Below are 25,723 nucleotides of genomic sequence, written 5' to 3'. Positions count from 1 at the left end.
ACAAAACTGTCTGAATCAGACCTTTCTAAGGTAGAAGGAGTGCATACTGTTTACGAACCTGTGTTGTTAGGGGTTTGAAAAGTTTGTGAAGACTTTTTTTCCCAGAGATAGTATGTTGTGAATGCTCTAAGTGTAATCGTGTGAATTCTGTACAAGCATGCAATTACTCCGCCTCCCGTCTGTTTGGTTGGCATGTTGTTGGCATGCACATGCGTTAGGACTGGGGACATTTACGACCAGTCTCCTCCCCGCCCCTGGTGGCCTTTAGATAACCCAGACTGGCAGCCTTGCTCTGTCTTCCCCAGACCAGTCCACGGCTCCTGCAGCCGCTTTCCCTGACCTGGAGTCACCCGACCCGGCCATCCAGCACAGCTTGGCCATCATGGAGCCACAAAGCCCGCAGCCCCTGAGTGTCAGGGGTGGCCCCCCCCCCCATGCCTCCCCTCCCCTCAGCCCCAGACAGCTTCTCTACAACCCCTGTTCGGGCACCTCCCACCTTCCGCCAGGTCTGGGTGTTTTTCCACAGGAGGCTCTTGGGGGCAAATCATCTGCGGAGCTGGTGTAACTACGGATTCCTGGACCCCAGCCCAGACCTCCTTAAAGGTCTTGGATGGGGGCCTGGGGCCAGGAATCTGAATGTTAGAGCTTCTGCACGTGCACACGAGGGTGGAGGAGAGCAGGGTTGGGTGGCAGTGCGATAGCAGTCCTGTGGGAGAAAAGCATCCCATCCTACCATTAAGGAGAACCGTAACCCAGCCCTTTCCAGAGGGTTCCTCAGCTTCCTGATTGCCTGTGATGAGAGGAAATAAAGTGACCAGAAAAAAAAGGGAAAAGAATTTTTTCCCTGAGGTTTTTTGTGGGCTTTCCCTGAACATGTGAGAGTAAGAGCAGGCAAACAGAAAGGTTTTTTTTTCTCCCTCTGGCAAAAAGCCCTTTTGTGTCTTTCCCCACAGCTTCAGTACTTCTGAATATTTTCACATTCAAGAACCGTGACATAGGACCCAGGAGCCCAGGGTGCTGATTCTGAACCGTGCCTCTCTGCCCAGGTGACGCCTAACTTGTCACTCTCGTGGCCACACGGAGCACAGACAAAGGTTCCTCCCCCGAGGCCCAGCCCGCTTTCCCACCCCCGCGTCCTGCCCCTCACAGCCGCCCTCCACTCAGCATTCAGGCCTCTCACAGAACACCCCCTGGAGGGTCATCTAGTGGCTCATTCTTCATCTCTCTTTTATCTTTGAAATGTTCTCATCTGGCAAGTCTCAGCATAAATTTCACTTCCTTTATGAAAACCCTTCCTAATGTTCTGAGCAGCCCCATCTCTCCCTGCCCAGTTCATCACTATGTTCTCTGGATGCCCTTGGTCCCTCGTGAAAACAGGGGGATGACACTCCCTGTGACATTCTGGAAAGAGATGCTGGGGTGCAGCTTTCCCGATAGAGCACCTGCTCAGTGAGGGACGGACACCCTCTAGGTGTAATCATGCCTAACATGGTGCCCGGCAGATAGTTTGTGCTCGAACTGCACTTGCTGAAAAAAGAGAGAGGCAAGGGGTGGGCGGCAGGGGAAAAAGAGAAGAGTAGATGGATGGAAATTAGACACATGAGATCTTAGTCCAGATTGAGGCCACTATTGACTCAGGAAACTAATAACCAACACATACAACTTTAAAGTTGACAAACTTGGCAGATGGACAGACAATGAGAAGCGTCTCCTGTGCTCACCTCTAACCTCTGCTCTGCTTCCCCAAAGCAATACTAAATCTTGTATGAGCTTCCAGAACGTCTGGACCTGCACAAGCCCAGGTGTGTGATAACATCCGTGTGGTAACATGTTCTGTTTTCACCTGACAACACATCCTCCACTGCCTCCCTGCCCTTGGAGACACAGCCAGGAGTCATCAGGGCCAGAGCTGGGTCCTGATTCTCTTGATCTCACGTGATTCCCTTGGCCTTTTCTTTATTTTTTTTCAGTGTGTCAAGATTTGCTTTTATAAACTAACTTGGCCAGATTAAGAAACTGAACAATATTTACACCTCTGAACTTCAAGGATCTAAATCTTGTCACATACTCCCCACCCAAATCCCCACCATCTTTTTAGATAACATGACATGAATAAGTAGGTCAAAATCCTTTTGAAAAAAAATTTTTTTTCTTTATTTCTATTTATTCATTTATGCAAAGACAATATCAACATAGGTAATAGGAACACACTTTTAAGTTTAATTTTCCATTTTGAAAGGTTCAGAATTTTGTCTCTTCTTTCTACCTTTTTAAATACTTCAGTCCAACAAAACAGCACACAAATAAAAATTTATTCCCTTACTTTTCTTAAGGTCATATTGGGATAATTAGAATTGGCTGTTTAGAATTTAGGTATCATTTATAGTAAACTGGAGATTTCATCATAGAATAATACATGTAAGAATGTTATAGCACACACACACAAAAGTACAGAGAATTTGAAAAAGAACAAATTTCAGGGCACTTTCAAATTCTGAGGCATAAGAAAGCACTCTTGGGGATCCTTAAGCTAAAAGACTCTTTCCTTCAGATTCAGAATGAAGATTATTAGGAATTGTAAGACAATGGGCACTGATGATATGGCCGATGGAAGATTCATTAGGTTAGGGAAAAATGGAGTTTCCATGTTTTAGTGAAGCGGCTGGCCAGTGAAAGAAAACCCAGGAAGCCACTTTAAACTCATGTCCATGGCAGGTCAAATGATGCTGATACAAGTGTTTCCCTTAGAAAGGTATTATCCCATTGCTACCTTTCCAAGGCTTAGCCCTCAGATTGTTTATACTGATACTTCTCTTCTTCACATCACCTGTTCTAGGAGCAAACCTCCTGGAAGAATTGTGCTACAGACTGGAAAAGCAAGACTGTGGATACAGCAAAGGAGCTCTGGATCTCTAGTTGTTTGTCACGGTTTACACTGTCTAACGAGGAACCTAGCTGATCTAAAAATGGACTGTTAACTCTAAATCTAGTATATTTTTGGGATATGCTTATTGCTAAACAACTTTTGTGGTTTAGAAACACCAAAACTTCCTTGACTCTCCTGGACATATTTTACTTTAAAAAAGGAAATATAATAGGCTAAAAAACAAAAATAAAAATCTATCTGTTCTTTAACAAATAACTAATATTTTAATGTTTTTATAAAAACAATTCCTTTCAGGTACTCTGAGTAACTTTTAAGCAACATTAAAAAAAGGTTCAGGGCTTGCCTGGTGACGTAGTGGTTAAGAATCCGCCTGCCAATGCAGGAGAAACGGGTTCGAGCCCTGGTCCGGGAAGATCCCACATGCCGCGAAGCAGCTAAGCCAGTGCACCACAACTACTGAGCCCACATGCCACAGCTACTGAAGTCCGTGTGCCTAGAGCCCGTGCTCCGCAACAAGAAGAAGCCACCACAATGAGAAGCCCGCGCACCGCAACGAAGAGTAGCCTCTGCTCACCTCAACTAGAGAAAACCCGTGCACAGCAACGAAGACCCAACACAGCCAAAAATAAATAAATTTAAAAAAAAACAAAAAAAAGTTTCAGCCTTCTTTAATACCAATATTTTGCACAACTTAAGATACAGCCATTGAGTTTAGCATTCCAAAGGAAAAAAAAGTAAAAGGAAAAAAGGAGAATAGTAACTTATCAGGAAGCTTATGTACTTAATAAAGTTTAGTTTGTTTTGGAGTCTTTAAAAAAAATTAGGCCCAGAATTTAATTATCCTAATTACCATCCCAATCAGATATCTCTATGTGTGGATTCTAGATAAGATAAAATATTTTGAACTAATACATGTAAACCCATTGATTGGACTGTTTGTTTGGAATCTGTTTTACTGGGTTTAGATAAGGAAAACTTCAATAAAGCTAACTATATACTGAGTTCCACTGATTAAAAATGCAGTTTTAAAAACTCTGCTTTTGTGGTAAATTTCTGGACAAATCATAAAAGCACAACATCGTAGATATTGTACTGTTCACAGGTACTTGTTGGAGAAGTGAAGTGCTTGTATTTAAACTATCAAAATTCTGACCTTTCAAAATAGGTTTTCTAAAACAATTTTTTTTGAAAATCAGCATTTGCTTTTAAACTCTTAAAATGTCAATTTAAAAAAATCCTTACAGATAAATCTTAAAGTTATTCCTTTCAGTCTCAATTATTTTTTTACTTTTAACTATATATTGAACACAGAATCAGTTTCTAAGTAAATGTCTAATGAAAAAGTTTCAATGTAAAATAATACTAGGCAATCTAATATAACTTGTATAGAAAAGTCTGAGTGTGATTTCTCAAAATTCAGAATTAAATTTCTATAATAGTTGAAAAACTTTCAGTCTCTTCTTACTATTCAAAATCTGCAACTTCCTGTGAGACTAGAAAGTCAGCAGAGAAGATCAAACAGACTTAAGCACTGCCCAACTTCTTCTAAAGTGATGAAGAACACTTCACTTCTAAAGTGATGAACTCTAGGACTTCCCTGGTGGCGCAGTGGTTGAGAATCTGCCTGCCAATGCAGGGACACGGGTTCGAGCCCTGGTCTGGGAGGATCCCACATGCCGCGGAGCAACTAGGCCCGTGAGCCACAATTGCTGAGCCTGCGCGTCTGGAGCCTGTGCTCCGCAACAAGAGAGGCCGCTATAGTGAGAGGCCCGCGCACCGCGATGAAGAGTGGCCCCCCGCTTGCCGCAACTAGAGAAAGCCCTCGCACAGAAACGAAGACCCAACACAGCCATAAATAAATAAATAAATAAATAAAATTAAAAAAAATAATAAATAAATAAAAATAAAGTGATGAACTCTTATCCTACTCAAGTAGTCATCTTGAGTAACAAGGGAGTTTCTCAGTCTGTTCTCTGGATTAAATAGACACGATTCCACCGTCTGTATGCTTCAGCCCACAGATTTCTTTTGTGGGCCATTTCCAGAGGATGGAGTAACTTCATGAACTGAGCATTCACTTGGCAAAACTTCAGCTCCTGGATCAACTTCATCACAGTGGTAGTTAACAGCTGTATAATCCACAGGAATAACGTTAACTCCTTTGTTCCCCAGTAGGCCACTGAGGTGGCATCTGATAATTATAAACCCACAGCTGATATCTGGTCATAACCTGAACTGGTGAATTTGGTTTTTTTGTTTGTTTGTTTGTTTTCTTTTTTTTTTTTTTAATCAGTCATCAATTTTATAGACATCATTGTATACATGTCAATCCCAATCGCCCAATTCAGCACACCACCATCCCCACCCCACCGCGGTTTTCCCCCCTTGGTGTCCATACGTTTTGAACTGGTGAATTTGGATAAGGAGGATAAGCCTGAACACACTGATTCATTGTGGTTGGAGACTGCATGTAAGTTTCAGTGTTGGGATTATTCCAGTGTTTGGATTACACTGAAACTGTGGTGGAGGAGGAGGATTAAAAACCAAAGGACGTGGCTGTACGTGATAAGCACTTAAAGTTTGTCTGCTGATTGCGGGGCCCAGTTTCAGCTTTTTACCGTGGAAGTTTATCTGTGATTCTACTATCTTCTGCACATCCATGTCATTATAAAATGAAACAAATCCATAGCCTTTGGACACACCAGTTCAGTCCGTGATTATCTTCACTTCTCTTACTGAACCATATCTAGCAAAGAAACTTGTAATTTCGGTTTCATCCATCCTAACATCAATTCCACCACCAAAAAAAAAAGGTATTTGGCATGATTTTGCCTTCTGGTAAAACATAGCCTTGGCTGGTCGTAGTTGATGAAGGCTGGGTGCTGGCCTCTCTGGAGGTGGTTGAGTTTGGAGTCTCAGGATTTGCAGCCTCAGGATGGCGGCAGCCAGGGTTCCGGCAGAGGGGCTTGAGGAGGGGCAGGGGCTGCTGTTAGGCCTGCTCGGGCCCGCCGCCCGGCTTGACTGGGCAGAGGCGGACGAGCGAGGACAGTCAGAGATGGGTGGCGAGGCCGAGGGGCACAGGCGGACTCCCTTGGCCTTTTCCTTAGGATCACCTGTTCTAGATGGAAAATTCTTTAAGGCCTGGATCAGATCATATTTTCTAGGCTGTCAGTACTAAGTTCATCCTAGTGGAGCCAGAGTTCTAACCAGTCCAGGGGAGAGTGTTAATGGAGGGCGGTGGTATTGATATTTGACATCATTAATTGATATTTGCTATCATAATCATTATTATGGTACTGATATCATTATCCTATTCTCTACCTGATTCTCTACCTCTCATACCTGATAAAGCAGGGAGGAAGCATTTGCACATTCTGAGGGTAATTGGAAAGGTGGCCTGAGTAAACAAAATACATAACAACGAGTGTGGAGTCATTTGGGAATCCCTAGGATTAGCTCTGTCCTGCTGAGCCAGATCCTTTTCCCAGATACTTCAGCATTTTGTTAATAGCTCAGCACTGCAACTGTCATGGAAAGGAAACGAGCTTTTGCCATCCACTCTGGTGAGAAGCCACTGGCGTGTTTTACCCGCTTCCTGCATGTTCATTAGGGAATGTGACACTCCAGCCACCAAGCAGCCCCGACACCTCCTGGAAACACTTTTTGCTTCCTCTGCAATGCAGCTCTAAGCTGTCCTTTGAGCATTTGGCCTGCTGCTTGCTCTTGGAGCTCTGAGAGTTTCCTGGTGGGAGCTGATGAGTTTTCTGAAGAGCCGTGTGTGTGTGTGTGTGTGTGTGTATTCAAAGACATATCTATGGTACTAAATCAAATAGCAAAGAAAGATTTATAATGAAAAGTAATAGTCTTCCACTCCATCCTTCCCCACTCTTCAAACATCACTTCTGACGGTTTACCTCCCAAACCATAAACAGTATGGTTGATTTCTTACCTTAGAGGTATCTGTTGACTCCCTGCTATGAAAAACAAGCATTTAGCTCTTTTCCCCCCTCATTCTGCATTCCATCCTCCTCTCAAATTTTTAATAAATGCATTGGTAATTTTAGTTATTTTCATCACTTTTGCAAATTTAAACAATATACGAAAACCTCTATTTCTTGCTCCCTGAGCTGCAGACAGTGTCTTACTTTTGCATCACATAAAACTAGACTATGAAGCGACCATGTCTTGCACCTCCTCACCCACCCTGGTCTCCCAACTCTGTACTAGCTACACCTTGGCATTTGCAATGGCAAGATTAGTAACCTTAACATTCTGTTTAGTCCTTTGCTGAAAACAAGTAAGTGACATTTATGTTACCATTATTATGTAAATATTCTTTATTGTAGAGCCAAAAAAAAAAAAGCTGTGGGTCCAAAATAAACCCTGGGCCATTCATTCTAAGCAAAGTAAGTCAGAAAGAGAAGGACAAATACCATATGATATCACTTATGTGTGGAATCTAAAATATGACACAAATGAACTTATCTATGAAACAGAAACAGACTCACAGACATAGAGAACAGACTTGTGGTTGCCAAGGGTGAGGGGGTGTGGGAGAGGGTCAGACTGGGAGTTTAAGATTAGCAGATGCAAAATATTATATATAGAATGGATAAACAACAAGGTCCTACTGTATAGCACAGGGAACTATATTCAATATCCTGTGATAAACTGTAATAGAAAAGAATATGAAAAGAATATATATATGGGGGCTTCCCTGGTGGCACAGTGGTTGAGAGTCTGCCTGCCAATGCAGGGGACGTGGGTTCGAGCCCTGGTCTGGGAGGATCCCACATGCCGCGGAGCAACTAGGCCCGTGAGCCACAATTACTGAGCCTGCGCATCTGGAGCCTGTGCTCCACAACAAGAGAGGCCGCGATAGTGAGAAGCCCGCGCACCGCGATGAAGGGTGGCCCCCACTTGCCGCAACTAGAGAAAGCCCACGCACAGAAACGGAGACCCAATACAGCCATAAATAAATAAATAAACAAATTAATTAATTAATTAATTAATTAAAAGAATATATATATATATGTATATGTATAACTGAATCACTTTGCTGTACACCTGAAACTAACACAACACTTTAAATCAACTATACTTCAATTAAGAAAAAAAAAAGGAATGCCTTCTTTACTCCAAGATCTGTGAGCCCTTCTCATCTGAAGTTAACTTTAGGAAATCTCTTCCTCTTCTTTTTTCTTTTAATAAAATTTCATCCTCCAACCCTGTCCATCCCCACTCTGTGGTCTTTGTTCTCTATATCCAGACCTGGTTGAACCTCTACATTTCTCATTTCATTTCATTCATTTATTTGTTTGTTTATTTATATTTATTGTCAGTGCCCGTGGCTTCACATTCTGAAATATTCATGACTTTAGTAGCCTAGGCTTTCTGTTGCTGTTTCTTATTTTAAATAAATATTTTATTTTATTTTATTTATTTATTTTCTAGTTATACCGCATGGCTTGCAGGATTTTAGTTCCCTGACCAGGGACTGAACCGGCGCCCTCAGCAGTGAAAGCACAGAGTCCTAACCACTGGACCTTCAGGAAATTCTCTAAAAATGTTATTTTAGAACAGTAAAGGAAATCATAAACAAAACGAAAAGCAACCTAAGGACTGGGGGAGGGATAAATTAGGAGGATGGGATTAACAGATACGCACCAGTATATACAAAATAGATAAACAACAAGGACCTACTGTATAGCACAGGGAACTCTATTCAATACCTTGTAATCACCTATAACGGAAAAGAACTGGAAAAATATATATATATGTATAACTGAATCACTTTGCTGTACACCTGAAACTACCACAATATTGGAAATCAACTATATATTCAATTAAAAATCATTCTGAGAATACTAATTATAATTTTTGAGCATTTTATGTTCCTAAATAATATTTGTTTGCTCTAGAGTCAGTCCTTCAAAGGGGACCAACCTAAGGAATCACCTATTACTTTGGAGAAAGTAGAGCCGTGGGTCTTCACTATCAGAATTTGTTCTTTGGCAAAGACCTGAGGCCATGTCTCCTCACTGTGAATTTAGGTCAGCGTGCTTTGTGTACGAGGATGCATGCATTTCAGCCTCATCTTCAGTGGGAGGCTGACCAGGGCTCTGTGAGCAAAAGAGACATCCCTGGACATCACCCAAGTCCCTTGTCCAAGGGCAGCTTCTAGGCTCCCCCAGGGGCACTAACCACAGAACTGTGCAGCCCCTTGACTCTTTCCTGAGGAAGATTTCTCTAAGAAAAGGGTTCTCCTCCCCAACTTTCCCCAGAGCCTGGAGAAGCCTCTGAGGTGGACAAACTGAAGGAGTGGGATGTAGGAGCCCAACACTTTGCCCGAAATCCTGCAGAAGGAAAGCAACCGGTGTGCCCCACAGAAGCCTGAAGAGGCAGTGAGATTGCGAATGAGACTCGGGGCTGAAACTGACATGCTGTTTGCAAAAGAGCACAGCGCAGCCCTTGCCCCTTAACCTGCTCGCGACCACTTACAGCGGGCAGCCTCTCAGAGGAAGATGTTGCTATTGCCGTATCTTAACATGGCCTGTTACTGGGTATCTATAAACAGAATAATACTTTTTTTTTTCAAAGCCTTCAGAGTCCTTGCAAGAAGGAAGGCTCCAGCTGGAGTGGGTGGGATGACCTCTGCCAGGCGGTCTGGGGACAGGACCCTGAGGCCAAAGCCCTAAGGCGGGTCTCTCAGTCCTGAGGACTTGTTTGCCTTGTCCCGGAATGAGAAACCATCTCCCTCTGAGGGAGGCCAGAGGAGGGAGGCTGAGGGAGGCTGAGCCCCTGCCACCCCTTTGGGCCTACGTAGGAGAATGCCAGGAAAGAGAAACAGGGGAAGGGTGGAGGGAGGAGTTTCACAAAGGATGCAGCAGAGATGGGCCCTTGCTTCTGTGGTCCCCTATTCCTTCCTCTGCCTTCATCACATCACCGTGGCTGCTTCTTTTTTTTTATTTTATTTATTTATTTATGGCTGTGTTGGGTCTTCGTTTCTGTGCGAGGGCTTTCTCTAGTTGTGGCAAGCGGGGGCCACTCTTCATCGCGGTGCGTGGGCCTCTCACTGTCGCGGCCTCTCTTGTTGCAGAGCACAGGCTCCAGACGCGCAGGCTCAGTAATTGTGGCTCACGGGCCTAGTTGCTCCACGGCATGTGGGATCTTCCCAGACCAGGGCTCGAACCCGTGTCCCCTGCATTGGCAGGCAGACTCTCAACCACTGCGCCACCAGGGAAGCCCCCGTGGCCGCTTCTTAATTTGTGAACAGTGGGAGGGAAGTTTAGAACTTTCTGGAGTCCAGCCTCAGCCGATGTGAAACGTGTCCAGCCAGACCCCAGAGGTCTTGGCATATCAGCTTCCTGCCTCCCAGAGGCTGAAGCCCTGTCAAGAGGGCAGAGCCCCCTTCAGGAAAAGCATTTATGAGGAGCGCAGGAAAATCAACCCTGGAACCCCTAATGGTGCCGCCTTTGCTCCGAAGGAACGAGACTGAGAGCAGACCCTGTGGCTCCAAGATCCCGGTCCAAAGGCTCAGCGCCCATCGTTTACATCTACCTGGGGCTCCTGCCATCACATACATTCCATTTCTACCCTCACAACAATGGGGGCCTTTGAGAAGGAAAACTGAGGCCAAAACACACAAACTAATATCACCCAAGGCCATGAGGCTGAATGTCAGGGACACCACTGGGATTTGAATGCAGGGCCCCTGACCAGGGTAGGCTGTGCCCACAGCACCTTAATCTCATGGGTAAACAATCTCTTAATCTCAGTAGGTGGGCCGCTTCTTGCCAGCCAGCTCATCCCATCCGCAGTTCATTCATTCAATCAACATTCACTGAGCACCTATCAATCACCAGACACCTCAGGGCTGGGGAGACAAAGACAGGGTCCCAGCAGTAGGAAGTCCACCCTTAGTAAACAGACAGCTGCACGGGGTGATAAGTGTGGCTGGGCTGAGGTGAGGCTAATGTGGATTCTCCCCAGCTTCCCAGTGAGCAGTCGATGTCCGATTTCCCTTCCTCTGGGGTTTGGGACACTTCCATGCTGACTGGCAGAGGTAGCCCTGCCATCCACTGAGCTTTGGGGTTGGAAAAGGCCCTGGCACAGTGACTCACGGCTGTGATTCCTTATGACCTGTCTGTGCCACAGCCTTGACTACAAAGCAAGTGTCATTCTTGACACGCCAAGGATACTGGCCAGGCTGCCTGTAGGCCCGTTAATGTGACCAGGCTTGGCAACAGTGTCCATGAACTGTGCTCAAGGCACCTGAAGAAATACAACAGGGCCTAAAAGAAAGAAGGGTGATGAGTCAGGGAATGCGTGGCTGAGACCCAAATCAGACCCAAATCCTCTTCGCGCAGCAGGAACCCTTCCCTGCTTCTGAGTGGCCCCAGCGCCTGCTCCCAGACCGAGCCCAGCTCTACCTTGTCACAAGTCAGGTGGCCTTGAGCTGCTCTCTGTGCCTTAGTTTCCACATCTACTGAATAAGGAGGATGACAATAGAGCCTTCATTGTAGGGTTATTTGAATTAGTATTTGTTAAGCACTGAAACAGTTCCCAGGACATGGAAAGCACTATGGAAGGGCTTTTTAAAAAAAATAAAAGAAGGGATCCAAGAGGCAGTGGCCCCATTACCTTCAGCCAAGATCCCATCCATGGAGCATGGAGCAGTCGAAAGAGGACAGGCTTAATCAACAGGAAGGTAGCACTGTTGGTGGAATGTAAATTGGTGCAGCCACTGTAGAAAACAGTATAGAGGTTCCTCAAAAACAAAAATAGAGCTACCGTATGGTCCTGAAATCCCACTCCTGGGTATATATCCAGAGAAAACTATAATTCGAAAAGATACATGCACCCCAATATTCACAGTAGCACTATTCACAATAGCCAAGACATGGAAGCAACCTAAATGTCCATCAACAGATGAATGGATAAAGAAGATGTGGTATATATATATATACACAGTGTATATGTATATATAATATTCCATTGTGTATATATATACACAATGGAATATTACTCAGCCATAAAAAAAGAATGAAATAATGCCATTTGCAGCAACATGGAAAGATCTAGAGCTTATCTTACTAAGTGAAGGAAGTCAGAGAAAGACAAGTAGCATATGATATCACTTACATGTGGAATCTAAAAAATGATACAAATGATACAAATGAACTTATTTACAAAACAGAAACAGACTCACAGACATAGAAAATAAACTTATGGCTACCAAAGGGGAAAGGTGAGGGGATAAATTAGGAGTTTGTAATTAGCAGATACAAACTACTATATACAAAATAGATAAACAACAAGGACCTACTGAATAGCACAGGGAACTATATTCAATATCTTGTCATAAACTATAATGGAAAAGAATCTGAAAAAGAGTATATATCTGAATCACTTTGCTGTATACCTGAAACTAACACAACATTGTAAATCAACTAACTTCGGTAAACAAAAACAAACCCAAAAAACAGGAAGGTAGCATTATTCAGGCACCAAATTAGTAAAGACTTCTTTTGAGAAGTTAATAGTCAATGTTGCAGAGAGCAGTGAGAAGGTGCCAGGTGCATTTACAGGTGCCACCTTTTCAGCAGTAATTTGGTCATATGTATCAAGGGCCTTAAAGATATTCATAAACTTGCCCCAGTAAGTCTCCTTTTAAATGAATCTGTCCCACAGAGATAATTTGAGATTTAGACAACAGTTGAAACACAAAGATTTTCTACAGCATTTCATACAATTACCAAAAACATTAAGAAAATGAAAATGCCCAACAAAAGAAAGATAAATACACAAAATAGATTGTTAAATAGTCATTAAAAACCATGTTCAGAAGAATTTTAAATGGCATAAAGAAAGCCCACACTATGCAATAATGTCAGTTAAAAAGGGATATGTATCATCATTAAAATGTATGATTTCATGCTGGAGAGGGTGTGGAGAAAAGGGAACCCTCCTACACTGTTGATGGGAATGTAAATTGGTGGAGCCACTATAGAAAACAGTATGGAGGGTCCTTAAAAAACTAAAAATAGAGTTATCATATGAGCCAGCAATCCCCCTTCTGGGCATATATCCAGACAAAACTATAATTTGAAAAGATGCATGTGCCCTGATGTTGATAGTAGCACTATTTACAATAGCCAAGAGGTGGAAACAATCTAAATGTCCAACAACAGATGAATGGATAAAGGAGATGTGGTACATACATACAATGGAATATAACTCAGCCATAAAAAAAGAATGAAATAATGCCATTATCATACTAAGTGAAGTAAGTCAGACAGAGAAAGACAAATACCATATGATATCACTTGTATGTAGAATCTGAAAGATAACACAAATGAACTTATCTACGAAACAGAAACAGAAACTGACTCATGGACATAGAGAACAGACTTGTGGTTGCCAAGGGGAAGGGGGTACAGGAGAGGGTTGGGTTAGGAGTTTGGGACTAGCAGATGCAAACTATTATTTATAGAATGGATAAACAATAAGACCCTACTGTATAGCACAGGGAAATATATTCAATATCCTGTAATAAACCGTAATGGAAAAGAATATGAAAAAAATAAAATGTATGATTTCAGTCAACACACACAGAAGAAAAAAAAAAGGAAATTTACCAATGTGTTAACAATGATTACTACTGAGCTGAAGAAATCTGGGTGATTTTTAGTATCATCTTTGTATTTCTTCTGTATTTTCCAGAATTTCTGAAGGCTTTTTTTTAGTAATCAGAAAAATGAGATTTTTGTTTTGCTTTGCTTTGTTTTTAATGCACAATCTCTGTAGTTAAAACAGATAAATTCTGACGATAACCTGCCTGCTTAGGAGCTTGGGCAAGTTATTTAAGCACCCTTGATAACTCGGTTTGATCCACCACAAAATGGGGGAAAGAATAACCTACTTCATGAAGATTGGAGGATGAGAAAATGAAGTAAAGCCAGCACCTGCGGTTCCGTCCACCACACCTTACGCCAGGGGGGTGCTGCTGGGGAAGAGTCCCATCCTCCCTTGGGATGTCAGAATAGACCTTCTGAGAGTTTACAGACTGGCTTTGCTGACCTTACAATTTTGAAAAACATTCAGAAGGAAGTGCTTCTTGGCTGCATAAGCTATATTCATTAACCCACACAAAGAAATTTCCTTCCAAGCATTCGATTGAAAGAGCGTTCGTAAAACGGTCTTGCAGACAAAAGTTGTCAAGAGCTGTTCAAGGGTTGGGGATTGTTGTTGGTAAGAATTGGGTGACACATTGGAATATTTTTCAGCCACAAAAAAGAAAATCCTGCCATTTGAATAAGTGGGATGGAGCTGAAGGACATTATGCTAAGCAAAATAAGCAAGACACAGAAAGAGAAATACCACATGATCTCACTTTATGGGGAATCTAAAACAGTCAAACTTGTAGAAGCAGAGAGAAGGATGGTGGTTGCCGGGATTGGGGGAGGGGGAAGTGGGGTGATGTTGGTAAAAAGTACAGCGTTTCAGTTATGCAAGATTAATAGGTTCTGGAGACCTAATGTACTGCATGGTGACTATAGCTAATAATACTGTATTGTATAACTGATATCTGCTAAGAGGATGTAGCTTAAATCTTCTCCACACACACACATACAAATGGTAAGTACATAGACGTGATAGATACGTTAATTAGCTGGATTGTGGTGATCATTTCACAATATATAAGTACATCAAAACATCAAGTTGTATCCCTTAAATATATACAATTTTTCTATGTCAGTGATATCTCAATAAGGCTGTTTTAAAAAAAACAGACCCCCAAGTCCTAATACCCCCAACTCCTAATACCATCACACTGAGGGTTAAGGCTTGCACATATGAATTTTGGGGGGACACAATTCAGTCCACAGCTGTTCTTACTGCGATCCCAGAACACAGTGCATTTTACAAGTACCAGTTCGGCAGTTCTTCACCACGACCCTCTCAGGAAGGTGCTGTCATTACCCCCACTTCACAGATGAGGAACCCGCGGCACAGAGTGGTGAGCAACTTGTTAGTAACTTGGGGCTGAGAAGTAAACTCAAGCCATCTGGTTCTAGAGGGAAGGGGGAAGAGCTGAGAAGGTGAAGTATAGAACACTTGGAGAGAAAATGAAAGTGCGTATCTGGGGTCTAATTTAGGGAGACAGGGAGTCAGGTCTCTGTGAGGAGCTGACATTTTATACGGTACATGGAGAATGAGTAGGCTTTAGCCAGGCAGGGCAGTGGAAAGAGAGGCTACCTGCTCCAGGCTGGGGACTCATTGCTCCCCACTCTTACTTTTAAGCTGAAAACACCCAAACAGCCAGATTTTTTTTAAAGGTTTTTTTTAAAAATTTATTTTTGGCTGTGTTGGGTCTTATTGCTGCACGCGGGCTTTCTCCAGTTGCGGCGAGCGGGGGCTACTCTTCCTTGCAGGGCACGTGCTTCTCATTGCGGTGGCTTCTCATTGCGGAGCATGGGCTCTAGGCACGTGGGCTCAATAGTTGTGGCTCACGGACTCTAGAGCACACGCTCAGTAGTTGTGGCACACGGGCTTCGTTGCTCTGTGGCATGTGGGATCTTCCTGGACCAGGGCTTGAACCCATGTCCCCTGCATTGGCAGGCGGATTCTTAACCACTGCGCCACCAGGGAAGTCCTCAAACAGCCAGATTTTTGATGATCATTTTGAAATTTGAAAATGGGGTGGGGGGATAAAATTAATTGTACCTATAATCCTACAATTTTCATTCCTCCTTTTATTCCCTTACAATTTGGATCCATATATACCCCAAATTTTAGTAGATAATCTATACCCAAGTTTGATGGATTTTGTTTTTGTATTTGTTTGTTTGTTTAATTTATTTTTTTAACACCTTTATTGGAGTATAATTGTTTTACAATGGTGTGTTAGTTTCTGCTTTATAACAAAGTGAATCAGCTATACCTATACATATATCCCCATATCTCCTCCCTCTTGCATCTCCCTCCCACCCTCTCTCCATCATTTTTAAGACTGAATAATATTTTGTTGTCTAGACCACATTTGCTTTGTCCATTCATCTATTGATGGACATTTGGGTTGTTCCCTTGGCTATTGTGGACATGGAGGTGCAGATAGCTCTTTGAGATGGATTTTGTTTTTAATTTAATAGAATTTCATACTCTTCCCTGTTTTATGTAGTTACTGTACTCATCATTTTGATTGCTCCATGTTATCGTCACATGGGGACACCATAGTTTGTTTCCAGTTTTCACTGTTGGAAGCACTGCTATTATAAACATCTCTATGCATGCAGCACTTTTCTTCTTTTTACTGACAGGAGGCAGGTGTAGATTTATAGGTGGTACTGGCATTTTTGATGCTCTGTTTGCCCAGTTGCCCTCCAAAGGAATGCTCACATTTTCTAAGTCTCCGGCAATGAAATGAGTGTATCTGTTTCCCAGAATTCTCAAGAGTGCAGGGGATTTTCAAAGTAGATTTCTTGAGTAGCTATCACTATAATAGCACCTCAGGATTGTTTAAGTTGTCCTTCCTTATAATTTTAGTTATTTTTCATATTTAGTGTTTTATTTCTTCTGGACTCTCTTATGTTGAAAAAGGATAATTTTAGACATCAGTTGCAGAAAATATCAAGAGGTAATATCCTCACTTATATCTGGAGGGGCAACTTGTCTTTAAAGTTTTTCATGGATCCCCTAGAGCTCATCTAAGACCTAAGATAGTGGCGTTTGCATAGGGTTAAGCACTGCAGGCATACCAGATGTGGAAAGGTGGCGAAAGGACAAATCTACTAAGGAATGTCCAGGAAACTCGCTGATATTTGTGTTGTGATTTTTAAAAACTTTAAACAGTACAGCTGAGGGACTTTCCTCGTGGTTCAGTGGCTAAGATTCCACGCTCCCAATGCAGGGGGTCTGGGTCCGATCCCTGGTCAGGAAACTAGATCCTACATGCCACAACTAAAGATCCCGCATGCCACAACTAGAGAGTCCGTATGTCGCAACTAAGACCATGTGCAGCCAAAAAAAAAACAAACAGTAAAGTCGAAGCCCCCCTCTTCATCACACGTCACAAGAGACGGATTGAAGGAGATTTTGCTATAATTTATGTCAGGGAGTGTTCTGCCTGTTTTCCTCAGGGAGTTTTGTGGTGTCCAATCTTACATTTGGGTCTTTGGTCCATTTGTAGTTTATTTTTGTGTATGGTGTTCGGGAATGTTCTGGTTTCATTCTTTTGTGCTTAGTTGTCCAGTTTTCCCTGCACTGCTTGTTGAGGATACTGTCTTTTCTCCATTGTGTATTCTTGCCTCCTTTGTCATAGATTGATTGACCATGGGTGTGTGGGTTTGTTTCTGGGCTTTCTATCTTGTTCCATTGATGTACCTGTCTGTTCTGTGCCAGTAGCATGCTGTTTTTATTACTGTAGGTTTGTGCTGTGGTCTGAGGTCAGGGAGCCTGATTCCTCCAACTCCATTCTTCTTTCTCGGGATTGCTTTCACTATTCAGGATCATTTGTGTTTCCATACAAATTAAAAACATTTTTGTTCTAAAATAAAACATTAAAAAGTAAATTCTTTCACAGAATTAAGACAGCATGGTGTTGGTAGGGATAGACGGTACAGCAATAGAACAAAAGAGAGAGTCAGAAACAGACCCATGAATGTATGAACACTTGATTTATCACGAATGTACAACAGCATTGTAATAAAGAAAGAATGTTCTTTTCAACAAATAGTGCCATATCATTGAAGTATCCATATGGAAAAAAGTAAATTCGTATCCTTATCTCACATCATACACACAAATCAATTCTTTTTTAAAATTTTTAATTAATTAATTAATTTTATTTTTGGCTGTGTTGGGTCTTCATTGCTGCACACGGGCTTTCTCTCGTTGAGGTGAGCGAGGGCTACTCTTCGTTGTGGTGCGTGTGCTTCTCATTGTGGTGGCTTCTCTTGTTGCAGAGCATGGGCTCTAGGCGCACAGGCTTCAGTAGTTGTGGTATGTGGGCTCAGTAGTTGCGGCTCCCAGGCTCTAGAGCGCAGGCTCAGTCGTTGTGGCGCACGGGCTTAGTTGCTCCGCGGCATGTGGGACCTTCCCGGACCGGGGATTGAACCCGTGTCCCCTGCAATGGCAGGTGGATTCTTAACCGCTGCACCACCAGCGAAGTCCCTCAATTCTTTTTTTTAATTGAAGTATAGTTGATTTACAATGTTGTGTTAATTTCTGCTGTACAGCAAAGTGATTCAGTTATACATATACATACATTCTTTTTTTATATTCTTTTCCATTATGGTTTATCTCAGGATATTGAACATAGTTCCCTGTGCTATACAGTAGGACCTTGTTGTTTATCCATTCTATATGTAATAGTTTACATCTGCTAACCCCACACTCCCAGTCCATCCCTCTCCCTATCAACCCCCCAGATCAATTCTTGGTGGATTATGGACCTAAATGTGCGAGGCACAACTAAAAAATTTTTAGCAGAGAACATAGGGTTTATATCTCAATGAACGTAGGGTAGGGCAAGATTCCTAAGACACATAAGACACTAAAAGAACTATCATAAAAGAAAAGATGGCTCAATTTGACTATATTAAAATTGGAGATGTTTACTTATCAAAGATATTTTAATTAAACAGAAACAGAAAAGAGTTAACCACAAAGGAAAAAAATTGATAAGTTAGACTATATTCAGTTTAAGATTTCCGTTCCTCAAAAGCCACCACTGAGTGAAAAATCAAGCCAGAGAGTGGGGGAAGATATTCACAAGTCATATATTTGACAAAGGACTTGTATTCAGGATACAGAAAGACTTCCCAAAAGTCAGTAAGGAAAGGACAATAAGACAAGAACAGACAATCCAAGAGAAAAATGGGCAAAAAACTAGAACAGGTGTGTCACAGAAGAGGCTATCCAAATGGCCAATAAACATATGAAAAGATGCTCAATTCATCATCAGGGAAATGCAAGTTAAACCACAATACAATACCAGCATCCTTCCACTGTAATGAAAAAGACAAAAAGTACCAAGTGTTGGTATTTCTCCCAGTGTCTCCTAAAGAGGAAGATATACACATCCTGTGACCAGCATAGGTGTATACCCAACAGAAACGTGTCCTGGTGCTCAACAAAAGCACGTACGAGAATGTTCACAGCAGCACTATTTGTAATGCCTCCAAACTGGAAACTATCCAAATGTCCATCAATCATAGAATGGATAAACTGTCATGTAATAGACTGCCATAATGCAACAAACATGAGTTCATAACAACTGCCCAAATCAATGCACTGAATCCCACACACAAGCACACACCAAAGAGAACTTTCCTCATCTCCCATGTATGTAAGTCAGGATAGTGGTTACCTTGGAGGGGTGGTGACCAGAGGCGGCATAAAGGGGCTTTGGGGATGCTGGTGATATTGATTCTCAATCTGGATGCTGGTCACACGGTTCATTTGTAAAAAATTCACATTGTACTGTATGATGTATTCACTGTTCTGTTTGTATGTATGTTATATTCAATAATGTATGAATAATGTATGTATGTTTATTTTAAGACCCCATTAATGAAAAGGCAAGCTGAGAGTAGGAGGAGATATTTGCAACACAGAAAAAAATATGCCGGTACATATATCACTTAACTCTTTGCCAGCATGTTAAATTAAGGGCTTTTCCTTTTAAGATCTCTTCATCCTTCTCTAACTATGCATTTTTATGTGTTTCTATAGATATGTGTAATTTGAAAATAAATTATTTTTTGTGTTTATTGAACAGATTTTCCCTCATTACAAACTTTTAAATGCAGATGAGTGGAAATTCTGCTCTTTCTCTGGGGAAATTTTTCAAATAATTTATTTATGTTGTTCTTGGTTTCTTTCTTCCTCTAGTTAAAAGATTTGATATATTTCTTTTTAAAGCTCTTTACCCGATATTCTCAGCTTCTCTCCCTCCCTACATCGTCACAAAGTGCTAGGAAGTCAGGAGGAGACACACGCTGTCAGCATGCCCCACCTTGATTTGACAGAAGGAGAAACTGAGACCTTCAGTCCAGCTACATGATCAGGAGGCTGTGGGTACAAGGAAGAGAGGGAGAAAACCTGGGTTCCTAACAGTCAAGTGCATCCCCTTGCAAGGTCACAACCACCTTCTAATATCAGTACTTTTATAAAAGCGCATTTAGGACAAGTGAGCAAGTGACACTAAATCACGGCAGGTCACGCCCCCTGCAGACAGCCCGACAGCACCCATTCAGCCAGGCGCTCATCAGAGCATCTTTACTGAGCCCACGGCAGTGACGCAGAGGGCCAGGCCTACATCTTGTGAAGCTCCCATTCCAAGGAGAGGAGACAGACAATAAACAAGCCACCAAAGAAGCCAGATAATGTGAAGGAAGTAAACAGGGTGATGAAAGAGAGAGTGACTGGGGAGGCCTCACCAAGGAGGCAACATCTGGAGTGAGAATGAACCAGCGCCAAGGGAGCAGGGAAGATGATTCCAGGCAGAGGGCAATGTGAGTGTGGGGCTGGGCAAGGGCTTGGCATGTTCCGGGATTAGGAAGCGGCCCGCGTGGCCAGAGCGCAGAGGCCGAGGGGCGGGAGCTGGAGGAGGGCATCCCAGCCGTGGGAAGGCTCTGACTGAGAGCCATGGGAAACCACTGGGGAGTCTTAAGCAAAAAAGGGACACGATCTGATTTGCATTTTAAAAGATAATTCTCATGGATAAACAAAGTGTGGTATACACATACAATGGGATATTATTCAGCCTTAAAAAAGGTAGACATTCTGACACATGCTACAACCTTGAGGATATTATGCTAAGTGAAATAAGCCAGTCACAAAAGGACCACTACTGTGTGATTCCACTTACACGAGGTACCTAGAGTCATCAAGTTAATAAAGACAGAAAGTAGGATGGTGGTTGCCAGGGGCTGGAAGCAGGGGAGATGGGGAATTACCGTTCAAAGCATTCAGAGTTTCAGTTTGGGAAGATGAAAAAGTTCTGGAGGCGGACCGTGGTGACAGTTGCACAACAATGTGCATGTAATTAATGCCAGTGAAGTGTACACTTAAAAATACTTAAAATAGTAAATTGTATGTTATGTATATTTTACCACAATAAAAGAAAAACATTTTAAAGATAATTCTACCTGCTGTGTAGAGGATGAACAGCAGGGTTGGGGCTTCAGAGACGAAGCTGAGAGGCCTTCGAAGACTAAAGTGCTGAGGGCAGCCTGTCGGAGGGGTGGAGGCCTGACTAGGCAGTGGCCATGGGGGTGAGGAGGAGCGGGCAGATGTGCCGTCCAGGTCATTCCGGACTTGGCCATGGACTGGACTGGGGAGAAGGGGAGGGAGAGAGAGGTCAATATGTCTGTGACTTAACAACAAATGACAATAACAGAATACGAAATGCAGTAACAAGAAAGCATTCCAAAATAAGTTGTACTAGCGTAGTATTTCATTCTCAGAATTGTCTTTAACGTCGTTGTATTCAAAAACGATGTATCTTTTTTTCAACAAGAGTTTAAAACCCACACATAAGGCCACTTACAGTCTCCAAACCCGGCCTGTCTCAGCACGCAGGACACTTTATCAGACCCCCGTCCGCAGGGTTGTGTTCCAGTGCGGTCTGGTTCAGGAGCTCAGCCTCTCCTGACTCCCGGCTTTTGTCTGACAGCAGAGGGGAGCAAGTGCAGTCCCAAGCACTAGAAAACACGAGGCACCCTGACGGGTGCTTTAGGGAGACGATCTCGTTGAATCCTGGAGACCACTTTATGAGGCAGGGACTACAGTCCCTATTTTAAAGTAAGGGACTGAGCCTTTAGAGGTTGAATAAGCGGTGAATCTCTGCTGTCTACAGCTGGCAGAATGGGCCCTGCTCACCAGCTAAATGCGACTCTGTCCCACAGCGGCACAAGGTGGATCCTGAGGGCAAGGGGGGCAGGTGGACACTAGGCCACCTCATAGCAAAGGAGGAGGGGGAGGAGGTGTGGACGGGGCCTCACCCTGCAACCCTCTGGGCCCAACAGGGGCAGAGAGTAATCAGGGGTCCTGAGGGCCTGGGCCTTTCTGGCACCTTCTCCTATGGTGGGTGTGTCTGGCGAAGCTGCGTGGGCCTGGCTTAGTGACGCTCCAGGCCGCCCTGCGGAGGGAGCTCCACCTCGTCAGGCTGGGCGAGGGGAGGGTCAACAGGAGAGGCCGGAAGGTGGGTGGAAAGAGCATGGCCTCAAAGTCCTCAGCTTCATCCCCAGCTCGGCATTCTCCAAGCTGTGTGCCCTGGGGCTGGGCGTCCCAAAGCTGTGTGCCCTGGGGCTGGGCATTCTCAAAGCTGTGTGCCCTGGGGCTGGGCGTCCCAAAGCTGTGTGCCCTGGGGCTGGGCATTCTCCAAGCTGTGTGCCCTGGTGCTGGGCCTTTCGTATTTGTAAGCATTAGTTTCCTGTCTGTAAAACAAGGATGATAACAATATCCTTTGAAGGGTTGTGGTGAGGAGCAAATTAAAGTATTTGAACAGCATTTTCAACTCAGATTGTCTCTTTATTTGGGAAGGCCTGGGAGGGTCTGCTGGAGGTTACGGGGGCAAAGAACAGCAGCTAAGCGTCCCCACCTCAGCCAGCCTTGTCACTACCACTGGACAGGGAAGGATTTTATGAATCATTGTGTGGCATGCACGTGCTACTTCTTAGTAAGAACGCTGTCATTTTATACCCATTTTTTGTCTGGCGTGGAAGATCTTTTAAAACCCAGGCCCCCAGTCGCCTCCCCAGTGACCTGGCCTCGCTCCACCGGATGGAATGAGTCCTCCTTCTTCGTGCTGTGTCGCCTATGAATACGCTTCATTATTGCACCTTCTTTGTATTGATAAAAAACTACTAAACCATGTTATAGACACCTACTTTGGCTGCTGGATTTGAGCTCTGTGAGAAAGGTATCCCCAGGGCCGGGGAGAGTAGAGAACAGGGCAGGTGCTCAACGAGTATTTGTTAAATAAAATCGAAATAAACCAAAGTGGCGTTCCAGCAAAGGAGCCATAACATGTTTCATTGTTATAAAAATTATATACATGGGACTTCCCTTGTGGCGCAGTGGTTAAGAATCCGCCTGCCAATGCAGGGAGACGGGTTCGAGACCTGGTCCGGGAAGATCTCACATGCCACAGAGCAACTAAGCCTGTGCACCACAACTACTGAGCCTGCGCTCTAGAGCCCATGAGCCACAACTACTGAGCCCACATGCCACAACTACTGAAGCCTGCCAAAAACAGATAAATAAAAAATTTAAAAATTATATTAAAAAATTATATACATATACACATATATACATAATGGAATATTATTCAGCCATAAAAAGAAGGAAATCCTGTCATTTTTGACAACATGGATGGACACTGAGGGCATTATGCTAAGTGAAATAAGTCAGACAGAGAAAGACAAATACTGTATGATCTCCCTTATATATGGAATCTAAAACAAAATAAAACAACAACTTGTAGGTACAAAGAACAGATTAGTAGTTGCCAAAAAAAAAAAAAAAAAGTAACCTTATCATAGATCATAGAATATTTAGGGAATATATGAGATTGGGAAAAAAGGGGAGTAATCCATTTTCACTTCCCCCCGTGATAATTTTGGTAAACATTAACCCGTATTTCTTTTTTTTTTAATATTTATTTATTTTATTTTTATTTATTTGGCTGTGCCAGGTCTTAGCTGCGGCACGCAGGATCTTCGTTGCGGTGTGGAGGATCTTTAGTTTTGGCACACGAGATCTTTAGTTGCAGCACGCAGGATCCCTAGTTGTGGCATGTGGGATCTAGTTCCCTGACCAGGGATTGAACCCAGGCCCCCTGCATTGAGAGGGCGGAGTCTTAACTGCTGGACCACCAGGGAAGTCCCAACCTGTATTTCTTTCCAGTCATTTTTTCCTAGATGTGCTCTGTTTTTACATAACAATTTTGTAATTTATACATGCAGTTTTTAAATCTGGCCTCTTTTAACATTACAACTGTTACAATATTTCATTCTTAAATCTCAAGGTCAGTTTTCATTCTTTTTTCCCACTTTGTTCTGGATTATCCATTTTTCCAAAAGTCATGTTTCCAAAATAACAATATAAAGAATTAATGTCTTGAAGCTTTCAAAATTGCTTTACCAATAAACCCTGTTTTTATAAATTGAATCTTATATAGAACTCCAATATACAAAGAGATAACACTTTATTCAAGTAAAATCATTTTCTAAGTCAAAAGCCTGGTATTTGCTTGTGGTAACGTCAGTCAATTCGCACACTAAGGCTATTTAGATGAAGACAAAATTGGAGCCTGGGGCCATATTACAGCCTCTGAGGAGCCACACCCACAGAATCACAGCACCCTGAACACCCTGGGATTCTGTGGCAGCTCCATAGAGAAGGGGACAGACCTGCCAGCTCCCCAGGAGCCTGGCAGATGGGTTTCCCTCCCCACGCCAGGCTGTGACCAGTCAAGATTTCCAGGCAGTTCCAGAAACCTCCCTAATTCCACCAAGTGAAAGGAGGAGAGGAAGAGGCATCTCTGAGGAACCCTATCTACCTCAACACTCACATAGGGTGACTTGGGGGATTACCTTTTAAACAAAGGCAGCCACTTATCTCTGATTTTCCAGGGCAGAGGCTGGGATTTTGTCCTCCCCACCCCCAGCCTAATTTCTCCCTTCTGTCCCTCTCCTGCAGTCCCCTCTCACTCAGTCTGTGGTCGAGGGCTTCCCTGGTGGTGCAGTGGTTAGGAATCCGCCTGCCAATGCAGGGGACACGGGTTCGAACCCTGGTCCCAGAAGATCCCACGTGCCGCGGAGCAACTAAGCCCGTGCACCACAACTACTGAGCCCACGTGCCGCAACTACTGAAGCCCGCGCGCCTGGAGCCTATGCTCCGCAACAAGAGAAGCCACTGCAATGAGAAGCCTAAGCACCTCAACGAAGAGTAGCCCCCACTCGCCGCAACTAGAGAAAGCCCGTGTGCAGCGAGAAAGACCCAATGCAACAAAAAATAAAATAAATTAATTAAAAAAAAAAAATCTGTGGTCGAACCTTCCAACAACCTTTCTGCAGAGATGAGAGAGAAGGAAGAGAAGATGGCATATTTTCTTGTGTCTCTGCGTTTCAGGACAGGAGGCCGGCTCTGCACCAGGCAGAAATAAATATGTCAGAGGTGTACAAAATACAGCTGTACCCGCCTCCCCTAATTTGATTTATAACACAAAAATAAAGCAATTGTTACACAAGGATACTCCAATTCCTCTGGCAGAAAACAACAGCAAATGATTAGGAGAGAGCTGTTTGTTGAGAAGTAGCTCTGGGATATTCAGCAAGCCTGTAAATGATTTATTAACACCTGGTAGAGTGAAAGCTGAAATGCAATACGGGAATCTCAGAATCAGCACGGATAGAGCCTGGCCAAATCCAGGCCAGCTGCACCTGACCCTCTGTCCATCACCTCACCTCGGAGCAGGTTCCCATCCTGCCCCTGCCCCTGCTCACATTTGTTGGTGCCCAGCACCCCCTACTGGCAACAAGAAAAGTCTTTCTTCCTCCAGAAATTGGCAGTGTTTTGTTGCTTGGCAGGCGGTGAGCAACAGAATCCCTTTCTGTAGGGTTGCCCTTCCTGCCCAACTTCAGATTGCTCTCAGATTTTATTTTGATAAAATATTAAGTTCCAGTCATTTTCCACAGCGACCTTCAAAGGCACCTACGTTTACAAGCAAAGGTTTCAAAGGCACTCCATGGGATATGCCATATGATGGATGATGAATATATTCGGAATTCTATGCTTATTGTTTTTATAAAATACATCATATTA

At 43.3% G+C, this 25,723-nt stretch overlaps 1 pseudogene; it reads right to left on the bottom strand.

Moving 5' to 3' along the window:
* Positions 1-1,483: 1,483 nt before the first annotated feature.
* On the bottom strand, positions 1,484-22,273 carry LOC132372915 (deleted in azoospermia-like; annotated as a pseudogene).
* Positions 22,274-25,723: the final 3,450 nt, after the last annotated feature.

The sequence above is a fragment of the Balaenoptera ricei genome, chromosome 1 (assembly GCF_028023285.1).
Source record: "Balaenoptera ricei isolate mBalRic1 chromosome 1, mBalRic1.hap2, whole genome shotgun sequence".
In the NCBI taxonomy this organism is placed as follows: domain Eukaryota; kingdom Metazoa; phylum Chordata; class Mammalia; order Artiodactyla; family Balaenopteridae; genus Balaenoptera; species Balaenoptera ricei.
The sequence above is the reverse complement of the archived record's forward strand: the minus strand, read 5'-3'. Positions and strand labels throughout refer to the sequence as shown.